Source organism: Dama dama, chromosome 11, assembly GCF_033118175.1.
Source record: "Dama dama isolate Ldn47 chromosome 11, ASM3311817v1, whole genome shotgun sequence".
Taxonomy (NCBI): Eukaryota; Metazoa; Chordata; class Mammalia; order Artiodactyla; family Cervidae; genus Dama; species Dama dama.
The window spans coordinates 83266052-83278085 of NC_083691.1; the positions used below are offsets into that span (position 1 = coordinate 83266052).

Sequence of the window (12034 nt, forward strand, 5' to 3'; positions counted from 1 at the left end):
TGTGTCAGTGCCAAAGCTGGAGCCTGAGTGTGAGTGGCTGAGCCGAGAGCACTGAGGTGGTGGGACACGAAAGGGTTTCTGAATTGCTGCCATCAGAGCTGCTGATGCCTTCACCTCTCCATATCCCATGCATGGGATATGCATGGGATGCCCATTAAGGCATAGCTTACCTTGTCTTTCCAGGGCTCTCCAGAACTCTGCCCTGTGATCTTGAGTCTCCCCAGACTCTAACTCTGTCTCCTTCATTCACGGCCCCTCCCTGTGCTGTGGCCTGGACACTCTCAAGGCAACTGCTGGACAACTGTAAGTCTCACCTGATTTGTTTCTCATTTCTTAGGTGTCACTGTCCTTCATTATCTTATATTTAGTGTCTTTAAAAATATTATTCATTTCACTTATCACGTTTTTTTCAAAACTTTTTTTTTACACATGCAGGCAATCTCAGTCATTATTGCTTCATCTTGGCCAGAAGCAGAAACTCCTGAACTGTTTTAGAAAGTAGTAATAATCTATACTCTTAATCACATTGTACAGGCATTGCTGTTGTTTTACATCCTCATGAACTCTTGCTATTTTCAGACTTTCTGATTGTGTTAAAGATTAAATTAGTTCACATAAGGGATTTAATGTGATTCTTCTTACAAAGAATGCAAAATTTAAAAGAGAATGGACAATGTTTAATCTAAAGGAATGAATCTCTCTAATTATGAAATTTTCAGGCAGTAAGGATACTAGGTGGGAGTGGGGTATGCCAGCACCAGGGAAATTTTGTCCTATACTCTTTACCATTAGAGTATTTCTATTTGTTTATTTAAGGTCAGCAAAATTGTTAACTCGTTCAAATTAATAGTTCTGTGACACAGTGGTAACATTTAATGCCTACTATAAATCATAGAAAATCATTGAATTCTGTAAACAAAGAGAACCCTACAGATTCTTGACAAAAATTTCCTACTTAAAGTCCAGAGGAAGACACAAAGATTAAGTGTACACACACACACACACACACACACACACACACACACACACAGGTTGTGCTCGGTCAGAGGAACAACATGAGCTGGCCACTTCAGTCACTTTGTAAGCACTCCTTCCCTCTCTGGAGACTGTGTGACCACTGTAAAAAGCAGTTATAATTATTTCTTTGAAAATGACCATATTCTCCAGAGAAACCCTGAAGGAAGAAATCTAGTTATCTTGAAGTGATTGAATTCTCTTGGTAACAGAGTCTTTTATTTCATTTTAAGAAAGGTTGTTTGCTATTATTCATAATGGACTGCTCATCCTCCCCTCTCCCACCACTGTTTGGAGGGAGAAGCAGTGGAATTCTTCAATTTTTGCTCTGCACCTGGACCTCATCAAATTCTGCAAACACCCAACACTGTGTAGAAACATTTGGTTTAAAAAAAAAAAAAAAAAGAAACAGGCAAAGCTTTGGTAGTAAGCACACTCATTGAACTATAAAAAATGTCTATAATCTTCATTTTATTTCGTTTTTAGTATTTCTCCATCCATAGTCTCCATTCTGAAATAACATTTGTTCTGTGGTTGCTGACGGATGTGATGAAACAGTCCAAAATCTGCATTCCACAGTTCTTTACAACAGACCAAAATAACATTCTTGTTCACGCTAGGATACCCCAGTGTTGGCGTACATTCTGGCCAACTAGCAGAGGGCGAACAGAAAGTATTTAAATTCTTTGGTGCTAGAATATTCTCTTGGTAGTAACAAAATTACTTCCTTCAAGGAAGAAACATAGCTGCTTTATGCTACTTGTCTCCTTGGTCTAACTCAGGGGATACAAGAAGTGGGAGACAGGGTGATCACAGGCATTCATTTCTGGAAATTAAATGTTCTTACTTCCTGGTATATGTGAGCTCTAGGAGTTCACTGGTGAAAATTAAGAAAATGTTTTCCAGTAAAGAACTTTATTTTGGAGGCTGTAAGTTTCAAATTGCCAACAAGGCTTCCACATAATAAGCCCCATTTTGAAGTTTCTCAGATTTTTTAAGACCAGTAAACTACGTCCTTTGTGTACTCCTCAAGAAACTCTTGCAGCCGAAAGCAGTAGCTCAGAGTTGGCTGGCAGTACTGGAGTTGGGTCTCCCACTCACTACTGATTAGACAGGAGGAGCCAGGGAGGGGACCCAGGGGACAGTTGAAGCAACCATTCATTCCTATTCTGGATCCTCCCAAATCCAAAATCAAGAAAGATCTTAAAAATGAATCCTCTAATCATGGCATTTCCTTTCTTCATGAGAATCCAGCACATTCCAAACTTAACTGCAGAGTCCTTTATTAGAATGAAACCATTCATTCTAAAATCTAAAAGAAACATTCTTGTCGAATGGATCTGGGAGCTCAAATATTACTTATGTCTCACAGCTGCTGGAAGGAATAGCTCTAAGTGTATCCTTCCCTTCCTCCTCCATTCAACCAACAACAACCCTGCCTTAGCACTGTCCTAATGATCATTTCCATCATGACCTGCTTTCTGCAGGCTCCATCATCTCTTGTGTGAATATAGGTCCCGGATGCGTTCCCCTACTTCTGGTCTTTCTTGACTCCCAGCAGTGTTGCCAGATTGACCTTTCAGTCCTGCAAACAGCACTGGATTCCTTCTGTGCACAGGGTCTCTTCCTTTGTCTTACAGCTTGGCTTTGTAGGGAGCGCTGAGGGCTGTGCAGACTGAGCCCCAAATCTCCCTCTGTCCACATCACAGGAGCTGCTCTTCATCTATCTCTATTGCCTTTTGCAGCCTGGATGAAAGATTTCATCGAAAAGGAAGCATGTTCCTTGAACAAACAAGCAAAGCAAAAAAACTCTACAAACCCCTGACCTTAAGATAAAACCTCAATTCATTTTCGTGGCATTAGAAGGCCCTCGGCGGAGAGTCCTAACCTTTCCAGGAGCCTCAGCTCCTGTCATTTCTCCTCATAACTTCAGCTCTAAGCTAAGCTAAGCTAAGTCACTTCAGTCGTGTCCGACTCTGTGCGATCCCATAGACGTCAGCCCACCAGGCTCCCCTGTCCCTGGGATTCTCCAGGCAGGAACACTGGAGTGGATTGCCATTTCCTTCTCCGACCTCAGCTCTAAGCCCTCATCAAAGGCATAACCTCTGACATATCAGGGTTCCCATGCCCCTTGTTGGAACTACCTTTCTGAACTCATCTCTCCCATAAAGGACTTGTACACAATCTTGAAGACATGGCTCAATTGTTACTTCCTCATTGAATCTTCCTCAGTTCCCCCAGATTATTATTCCCACCTTCATGCTCCCACAGTATTATGATCCTTTTGTCATCATCATCATCATCATCTACATTTTCACAGTCATTTTATTTTTCTTCCTGGAACCATGTCCCACTGACCTCAGCACTGAGAAAGGCTTTCTTGGCAGGTAGGCATTCTCTAGGTAATTAATGCTCTCATGCTGTATAAAACCAAATATTTCCACCATCAATTTTATTAATGCCTGTACATGAAACCTAAATTCAACCCTTAAAAGCAAATAACCAAACAAAAAAAACAATCTGCTACAATATACTGGAGAAAGAAAAGAACTTTGAGGAGGGGGGAAAATGTGGGGTAATTGAACAAAGCTAAGAATTATAGCTGATTAACTGAGTTCTGAGTTTTGCAAAGATCTGCTATTTGTGCATATGTGGAAACTCCTGGAACTTGCAGGCACCAGGGTGAGCTGCTTTTGGAGGATGAGACTAACACTTTACCCTTCATTTTATGTACAGTTGAGTCTTCACTGTGTGTGTGCTCAGTCCCTCAGTCGTTTCTGACTCTTTTAAGACCCCCTGGACTATAGCCCACTAGGCATCTCTGTCCATGGAATTTTCCAGGCAAGAATACTGTAGTGGGTTGCCATTTCCTCCTCCAGGGGATTTTTCTGACCCAGGGATCGAACCCTTATCTCCTGCATTGCAGGCAGATTCTTTACTACCGAGCCTCCAGGGAAGCCCCCAACTAATTCAGGCTAAAGTGTGAGATAACTTAATTAACGAAATTCTGTATCGTAAGATGCTTTCAAAGTCACTGATCTTTTTTTAACACATTATACTTAGTTTAATAAAAGCACAGGATCATTTCAAAGTACACATTCATCATATACAATAAATTGTTGATTACTTAAGTTTAGTGTTTGTATAATCAATTCCATTATAAACATTGTTTTTCAAATATAAGTCAAAGGGAAACCTCATGACACTCAGTCAGATGATCATAATTCTGTAGTAGGTTCAGATAAATTATTATCATTTCAACATCATGTAATTCATCAGCAATTATGCATTAATGCATTGTATTCCCAAGACCGGAATGAAGAGCTAGGCTAGGGAGGGGCCATTCTGTACTCACTGCATGTTTCCAAATTATTTTCATGGTGAATTTAGCCAGTTTTCCACGGCTGACAAAACTCCAGGCTGGCTTGAGTTTCCTGCTTCCTTCTTTGGCAAGACTACACCAAACCTTTTCAAGAGATGTGTTCTTACTTAGAGGAAAGGAAATAACAGATCCAAGCCATTTTACATGCACCAAATGCCAAGCACCAAACAAAGCAGCTCAACCCTTCAAAGTCTTGATATAGTAACTGTAGCCACTTGAGTAAAAGCTCTGTCTGGAATGGCCAAGTTAAATAAGGCAGAATTAGGGCTAAATTGAACTCCACGTCTAGTCTTTGTAAATCTGCATGAAGAAGTTGTGAACCAAAGAAAATAAATTAAAAGTGTGTAATACTGGTTCATGTCCAGTGGATCTGTGTGTTTTGGTGTTGCTGTGAGAACTGTCTCTTCTCAGTGCACGTTGAGTTTGATTGTGGAGGTGGAACCAAGAAAATGTTGGATTTCAAAAGACAGCACTTCAGAAGATCAAGCACTTGGAATCCTTGCCTCTCAATAAGGAGGAGGGAACAGATTTCATAGATTCCTTGAGAGTCATTGTGACATCAGAGTGGCTCTAAGAAAGGAAACACAAAAGATCCACTACTCCATCTATTACTGGATGTTCATCTTAGTCAAAATAACTGTAAAGAATCTGATGTGTCATAGATCTGACATATTGGTGGGATTTCTGGCCCCAAATAGACGTAAAGAACCTGCCTGCCAATCAGGAGACACAGATTTGATCCCTGAGTTGGGAAGATCCCCTGGAGAAGAAAATGGTAACCCACTCCAGGATTCTTGCCTGGAAAACCCCATGAAAAGAGGAACCTGATGGGCTACAATCCTTGGGGTTGCAAAGAGTCAGATACAACTGAGCAACTGAAAATGCACGTAGAGGGAAGTTACTAAGGTGTAGAAAGTGGGAGGGTTTTATTAGCGTTGAGTCTGATTTTTAGCAACTGTAGTTGGTTGAGTCTTTATAATAAGTGCTGCTTGACCATAGCTGAGGATTGCACACCATCACTGGGCATCACACACATATATAACATAATGTGAAAGTGTCCCCTAGAGTTGTGTAGTGCAGAATCCCTGACCCACAGTAGCATGTGACCCAGCCTCTTTGGCTGCAGTTGGAATCTCTGGACCCCAGGGATGAATGAATGCTTGGCCATGCTGAGCCAATCAGAGCAAACAGGTTCTTTGTTTTTTTTTTTTTGGGAATTTGGAATTTGAATTGACACATTTTCAACAAATTTGTTTCCTTACATGAAGACAAGTAAACTTGCACTTAGTCCTGTCAGTCGTGTCCAATTCTTTCAAGACCACACGGACTGTAGCCCGCCGGTGTCCCCTGCCCAAGAGATTTCCCAGACAAGAATACTGAAGTGGGCTGCCATTTTCTTCTTCAGGGGATCTTCCAGACCCAGGGATCAAACCTGTGTCTCCTGATTGGCAGGCGAGTTCTTTACCACTGAGCCACCAGAGAAGCCTGAGCAAGTAAGTGTTAACCTTCTGGAATAGGGTGTGTATATGTGTTGAGTGGTGGTTGGGAAGGGAGAAGCTTCTATCTGAGGCTGCATATTCTGAAGACAGCAAAGAATGGAGACAATAATTAGAAAGAAGTAGCAGCAGGAGATAGAGATGGGCCTCTGAAGGCTCCTGAAGTCTTCTCTGCTCCTGGTGGCGGACCTTTCTTGAGGCTCACCTACATTTCTGTTTTTGGGCTCCATGAGATATCTATATCCTTAAAACAAAGAGTGATACCAAAACTCACTTAAATTGGTGGTGGTTACCATAACCTAAAAGTCCCAATAAACATACTAAATAAAATAGTATGATAAAATTGAACCTTGTTTCTAGAAGAATCTGCACTTCTTTATAATCAATGCTAGGCTCAGCAAGAACACTATGTAGTTCACCAAATCAGGCTTCATATTTTCAAGCCCTCCTTAAGGACCTTTAAAGGCAGCCAGATTAACTGTAGAATCTGGCTTGATAGTTAACATTTCTTTCTATGGTGAAGTTCTTTAAAGTCAATCTGTGTGCCACTAGATGCAGTTTCAACCTGTGTTTCAGCCTCCTTCTTACTGGTTCTCATCTAAGTGGATTTAGAGAATAAATGACAACCAACCATTCTTGGAATAATAACATTAAGAGCTAGACATAGAAATAGGCAGTCATCTCAAGCTAACTTGATTCAGCCCTCTAATTTGACGAATGAGGAGTGTGAGACCACAGAGGCTTATGTGATTTGCCCAAGGTCATGTGTGGAATTGTGGCAGAGCAGGGACTGGTACCCAGATTATAAGCTTTCATCAGAGACGAATGCTGAAGGGAAAGGCAGTCAATTTTCTGGTTGTTAATTTTAACTTCCCAGTTATATGGTCTGGATGGTTCCTAACTCTGGGACGCTTTCAAGACGCAAAACTCCTTGGCAAATAATCAAATGATTTCTCCATTTAATTACTGAGACAAGAGTACATTGCTAAGTCACAGGGCTTTTAAGATCATCTTGACGATTTTATACTTGTTAGGAAAAAAAGTTTTCTGTTGCCGAGATACCAGTCAAATTTCAGAAATGTATGTGCTACAGGAGGCTAAAGTTGTTTTAAAAAAGAAGACGAGGAAAAGAAAGAAGGAAAAAGCATACATACTTAACTATGTGTTAATGGTGTGCTTGTGAGTCATAATGAAGTCAATTTTCAGCATGACTTATGAGTGTGAATGGTTCTTTTATTGCTATTAAATATAATGTAGGTTTCAGGTAGAGTACAGAAACACAAATATGAGGTCATCTAATCCTGCTAAGTCTATAATACTTCTCTAACATTGCATTATTCAGAGAAAATGCTAAATTCTAGTAGTTAAATATATTATTCTTCTTTGAAAGAAATAGTTGGAGTATTTTGAACTTTTGAACAAGTGAAATCCCCTTTGTTTCAAATCAATATGAATTATTGCATTGAAGACCTTTTAATCAAAGGAAAAGAAGAAAAAATTATTTAACAACAAACAGAATACTAGGTGCAGTGTAAAATAGAAGAGAGAATTACTGCTGTGATCTATATGTGTGTGTGTGTGTGTGTGTGTATGAAGCTGGGTCTTCCGTGCATGGTACCTACCATAAGATAAGTGCTTGAACTAGTGGATCATGGCTCTGATTCAGTATTAAAAGGTGGAATTTCTAGCATGAAGAGAAATGAAAAGAAAAATATTCCGAGTAAGACCTAGCATGGTAGAAAAGAGAGAGAAGAAGAAATAAAGAAACAAAGAAGAAAAATAGGACAGAGGGGAAGGAGGAGAGAAAGGAAGGAAGGTAGGTATGTAAGGGAGAGTGAACAACAGGCCAAAATTAAAAAAAAAAAAAAGAAAAGAAAAGAAACTTACTTTTGCCACCCTGCTAAGAATTTACTGTGAGGTCTCTAGCTACCCACTTCCCTTCTCTGGCACCCTTCAGGAAAGTTGAGTGAGAAAGCCTGAAATCTCTACCAGTTCTACAACTCTATAATTCTATAATATATATCCTGAAAACAAAAAAGATCAGTGTTTTAAGAAAAGCCATTTGATTTAAAGAAGGTGCTATACCAAAATACAGTAGGAATATTGTCCATGATATAGTAAACCATCCACCAGAATTATATGTATTACATTCAACAGACTCCTGGTCAATTTGACCCTGACTTTCAAAATGGATAATAGGAAGTGAATACAGGTCAAAACAATCTGAAGCTTTCCCTTGAGTTGTTTTTCTTTATGAGAAACTCGTGGCAAAGAAATCCTCAGTGATGTACAGCAGTGGGTGTCCAGAGAGAGTGCACTCAAGCTCACTGCTTGATGTGGGGCTCTCCTCTCTTCAGGATACTGACCAGTGCAAGGTCATTGACACTTTCACCTGCTCTAGCCAAGATGCTCACAACTTGTAGCTCAGAGAGCAAGCTGAACTCTCTAGGACCTCCATCCCTTCCATCAGCCCTTCCTTCTATCTCTCTTCCTACCCTTACCCCAAGTCCTCCCCTTCTATAACTCACAGCTCCATCATCCTCCAGGTCTCAGCTCAGTCATTCTCACATCTCAGGAGCCTCCTTGGGACCTTCAAACCTTCCTAGACTTGTCTTCTCTGGACCTGGTATACCGGTCACTTTTGACTGCACACAAAAGTAATCAGCCACAACAAGAAGCACTATTTCTCACCCATCCATTGGCAGGATGGCTGAAGCAATCTATACTCCATGTCTCCTGTGGAGTGAAAGTGATTTACTGGGACCCATTTCCCTCATGGTCATGCATAAACTCAGAAACTCAAGCCCAACCAAAAAATTCCACTCTAAGCCTCTACCTGTGTCCCATTGGCCAAAACAAGGCACGGGGCCAAGCCCAGAATCAAGGACCAGGGAAGTCCATTCCACCTATGACATCACAGAAAGGGTGAATATATAATACTAATGCTACAGGGAAGTGAAGAATTGGAGCCAATCATTCAAGTGCCCCACCTATATTAATAACACCTACTATAGTGTATTACCATTATCTGTGTGAAGTCTTCTCTAGACCGAATCTTCCTAAAAGCAGGGAAAATTACTAGAGCTAATCAATGAATACAGTAAAGTTGCAGGATATAAAATTAACACACAGAAATCCCTTGCATTCCTATACACTAACAATGAGAAAACAGAAAGAGAAATTAAGGAAACAATACCATTCACCATTGCAACAAAAAGAATAAAATACCTAGGAGTATATCTACCTAAAGAAACAAAAGACCTATACATAGAAAACTATAAAACACTGATGAAAGAAATCAAAGAGGACACAAATAGATGGAGAAATATACCGTGTTCATAATTGGAAGAATCAATACTGTGAAAATGAGTTCACTACCCAAAGCAATCTATAGATTCAATGCAATCCCTATCAAGCTACCAATGGTATTCTTCACAGAACCAGAACAAATAATTTCACAATTTGTATGGATATACAAAAAACCTTGAATAGCCAAAGCAATCTTGAGAAAGAAGAATGGAACTGGAGGAATCAACCTGCCTGACTTCAGGCTCTACTACAAAGCCACAGTCATCAAGACAGTATGGTACTGGCACAAAGACAGAAATATAGATCAATGGAACAGAATAGAAAGCCCAGAGATAAATCCACGAACCTATGGACACCTTATCTTCGACAAAGGAGGCAAGAATATACAATGGAAAAAAGACAACCTCTTTAACAAGTGGTGCTGGGAAAACTGGTCAACCACTTGTAAAAGAATGAAACTAGAACACTTTCTAACACCATACACAAAAATAAACTCAAAATGGATTAAAGATCTAAATGTAAGATCAGAAACTATAAAACTCCTAGAGGAGAACATAGGCAAAACACTCTCCGACATAAATCACAGCAGGATTCTCTATGACCCAGCTCCCAGAATATTGGAAATAAAAGCAAAAATAAACAAATGGGGCCTAATGAAACTTAAAAGCTTTTGCACAACAAAGGAAACAATAAGCAAGGTGAAAAGACAGCCTTCAGAATGGGAGAAAATAATAGCAAATGAAGAAACAGACAAAGGATTAATCTCAAAAATATACAAGCACCTCCTGCAGCCCAATTCCAGAAAAATAAATGACCCAATCAAAAAATGGGCTAAAGATCTAACAGACATTTCTCCAAAGAAGACATACAGATGGCTAACAAACACATGAAAAGATGCTCAACATCACTCATTATCAGAGAAATGCAAATCAAAACCTCAGTGAGGTACCATTACACACCAGTCAGAATGGCTGCTATCCAGAAGTCTATAAGCAATAAAGGCTGGAGAGGGTGTGGAGAAAAAGGAACCCTCTTACACTGTTGGTGGGAATGCAAACTAGTACAGCCACTATGGAGAACAGTGTGGAGATTCCTTAAAAAATTGGAAATAGAACTGCCATATGACCCAGCAATCCCACTCCTGGGCATACACACCGAGGAAACCAAATCTGAAAGAGACACATGTACCCCAATGTTCATCACAGCACTGTTTATAATAGCCAGGACATGAAAGCAACCTAGATGCCCATCAGCAGATGAATGGATAAGGAAGCTATGATACATGTACACTATGGAATATTACTCAGCCATTAAAAAGAATTCATTTGAATCAGTTCTAATGAGATGGATGAAACTGGAGCCCATTATACAGAGTGAAGTAAGCCAGAAAGATAAAGACCAATACAGTATACTAACGCATATATATGGAATTTAAAAAGATGGTAACGATAACCCTATATGCAAAAAGAGAAAAAGAGACACAGATGTACAGAACAGACTTTTAGACTCTGTGGGAGAAGGCGAGGGTGGGATGTTCAGAGAGAACAGCATTGAAACAAGTATACTATCAAGGGTGAAACAGATCACCAGCCCAGGTTGGATGCATGAGACGGGTGCTCAGGGCTGGTGCACTGGGAAGACCCAGAGGGATGGGATGGAGAGGGAAGTGGGAGGGGGGGTCAGGATGGGGAACACATGTAAATCCATGGCTGATTCATGTCAGTGTATGGCAAAAACCACTACAATATTGTAAAGTAATTAGCCTCCAATGAATAAAAAAAGCAGGGACTACATTTTTTTTCATCTTCGTATTGATAATATGGTATATAATAGGCACTTGAAAACATTTGCATGAATGAATGAATGGAGATAAGCAATACTATTCCAGGCTCTCTGGTCCTTCACAGTGCCTCTCCCATGGGCCTGCTGAATATCCTTACTCTGGTCACCAAAGTGCAAGTGAAAGTTGCTCAGTTATGTCTGACTACTTGTGACCCCATGGACTATACAGTCCGTGGAATTCTCCAGGTCAGAATACTGGGATGGTTCCCTTCACCAGGGGATCTTCTCAAACCAAGGATCAAACCCAGGTCTCCCACATTGCAGGTGGATTCTTTACCAGCTGAGCCCACCAGGGAAGCCTAAGAAAGCAAAATCAGTTCAGATGGGATCTGGTTCCGGCTGGAGTCAAGAGCAAGGGAAAGGATTTCCCAATTTAAGTCCCTTGACCAACTATGGTCCATGTCCTTGATGGTCATTGGCATCCTCCCTGGAAAGAGTTCTTATTGTGTCTGACCCAGTTGGGTCCTGATGTCCCACCAGATTGCAGAGTTAAGCAGTAGGGCTCTAGAACACAGTTTTAAAAAGTATTTCAGAATCTCATCCGCTACTTGGCAATTTGATTTAGAGCAAATGGAGGAAATGGAAGCATTTCTAAGCAAATACTTCCCTGATTACTTACACATGCAAATTCATGGACTAAATTTAGAGGTGCAATTAAGCATCTAGTTATTTTGGAGTCCACACTTAGAGGCCAAATCAGATGCCCAAAGGAGACACATGGTTGGTTTATTCCTGTGTGTTTGCTTGCATCCTTAACTCTGGGCTCTCACCTGAAAAGAATGCACTGGCTCACAGGTCTCAGGGACACAGGTGTGGGCCTAAAGGAACAAGGTGGCTGAAGGACATGCCAAGTTTTGTGATTTTTAAAGGAGACAGCTGCTCAGAATGACGTGTCTTTGGGCAGAGAAATGAATGGTGATGCCCTCCTCTTAGAAAACTGGAAATGAGGACAGAATAGGCACCATCCTCAGCACAGCTGTCACTCTGGTAA

General features: G+C 40.6%; 1 long non-coding RNA gene across 1 annotated transcript in view; it reads left to right on the forward strand.

The window, feature by feature from the left end:
- The first annotated feature begins 235 nt into the window (after positions 1-235).
- The window catches only part of LOC133065594 (uncharacterized), a 29171-nt gene continuing 17372 nt past the window's right edge, over positions 236-12034 (forward strand). The window contains exons 1-2 of the long non-coding RNA XR_009694916.1: positions 236-303; positions 5802-5889. This is a non-coding gene — a long non-coding RNA (uncharacterized LOC133065594). The remainder of the gene's footprint in view (positions 304-5801; positions 5890-12034) is intronic.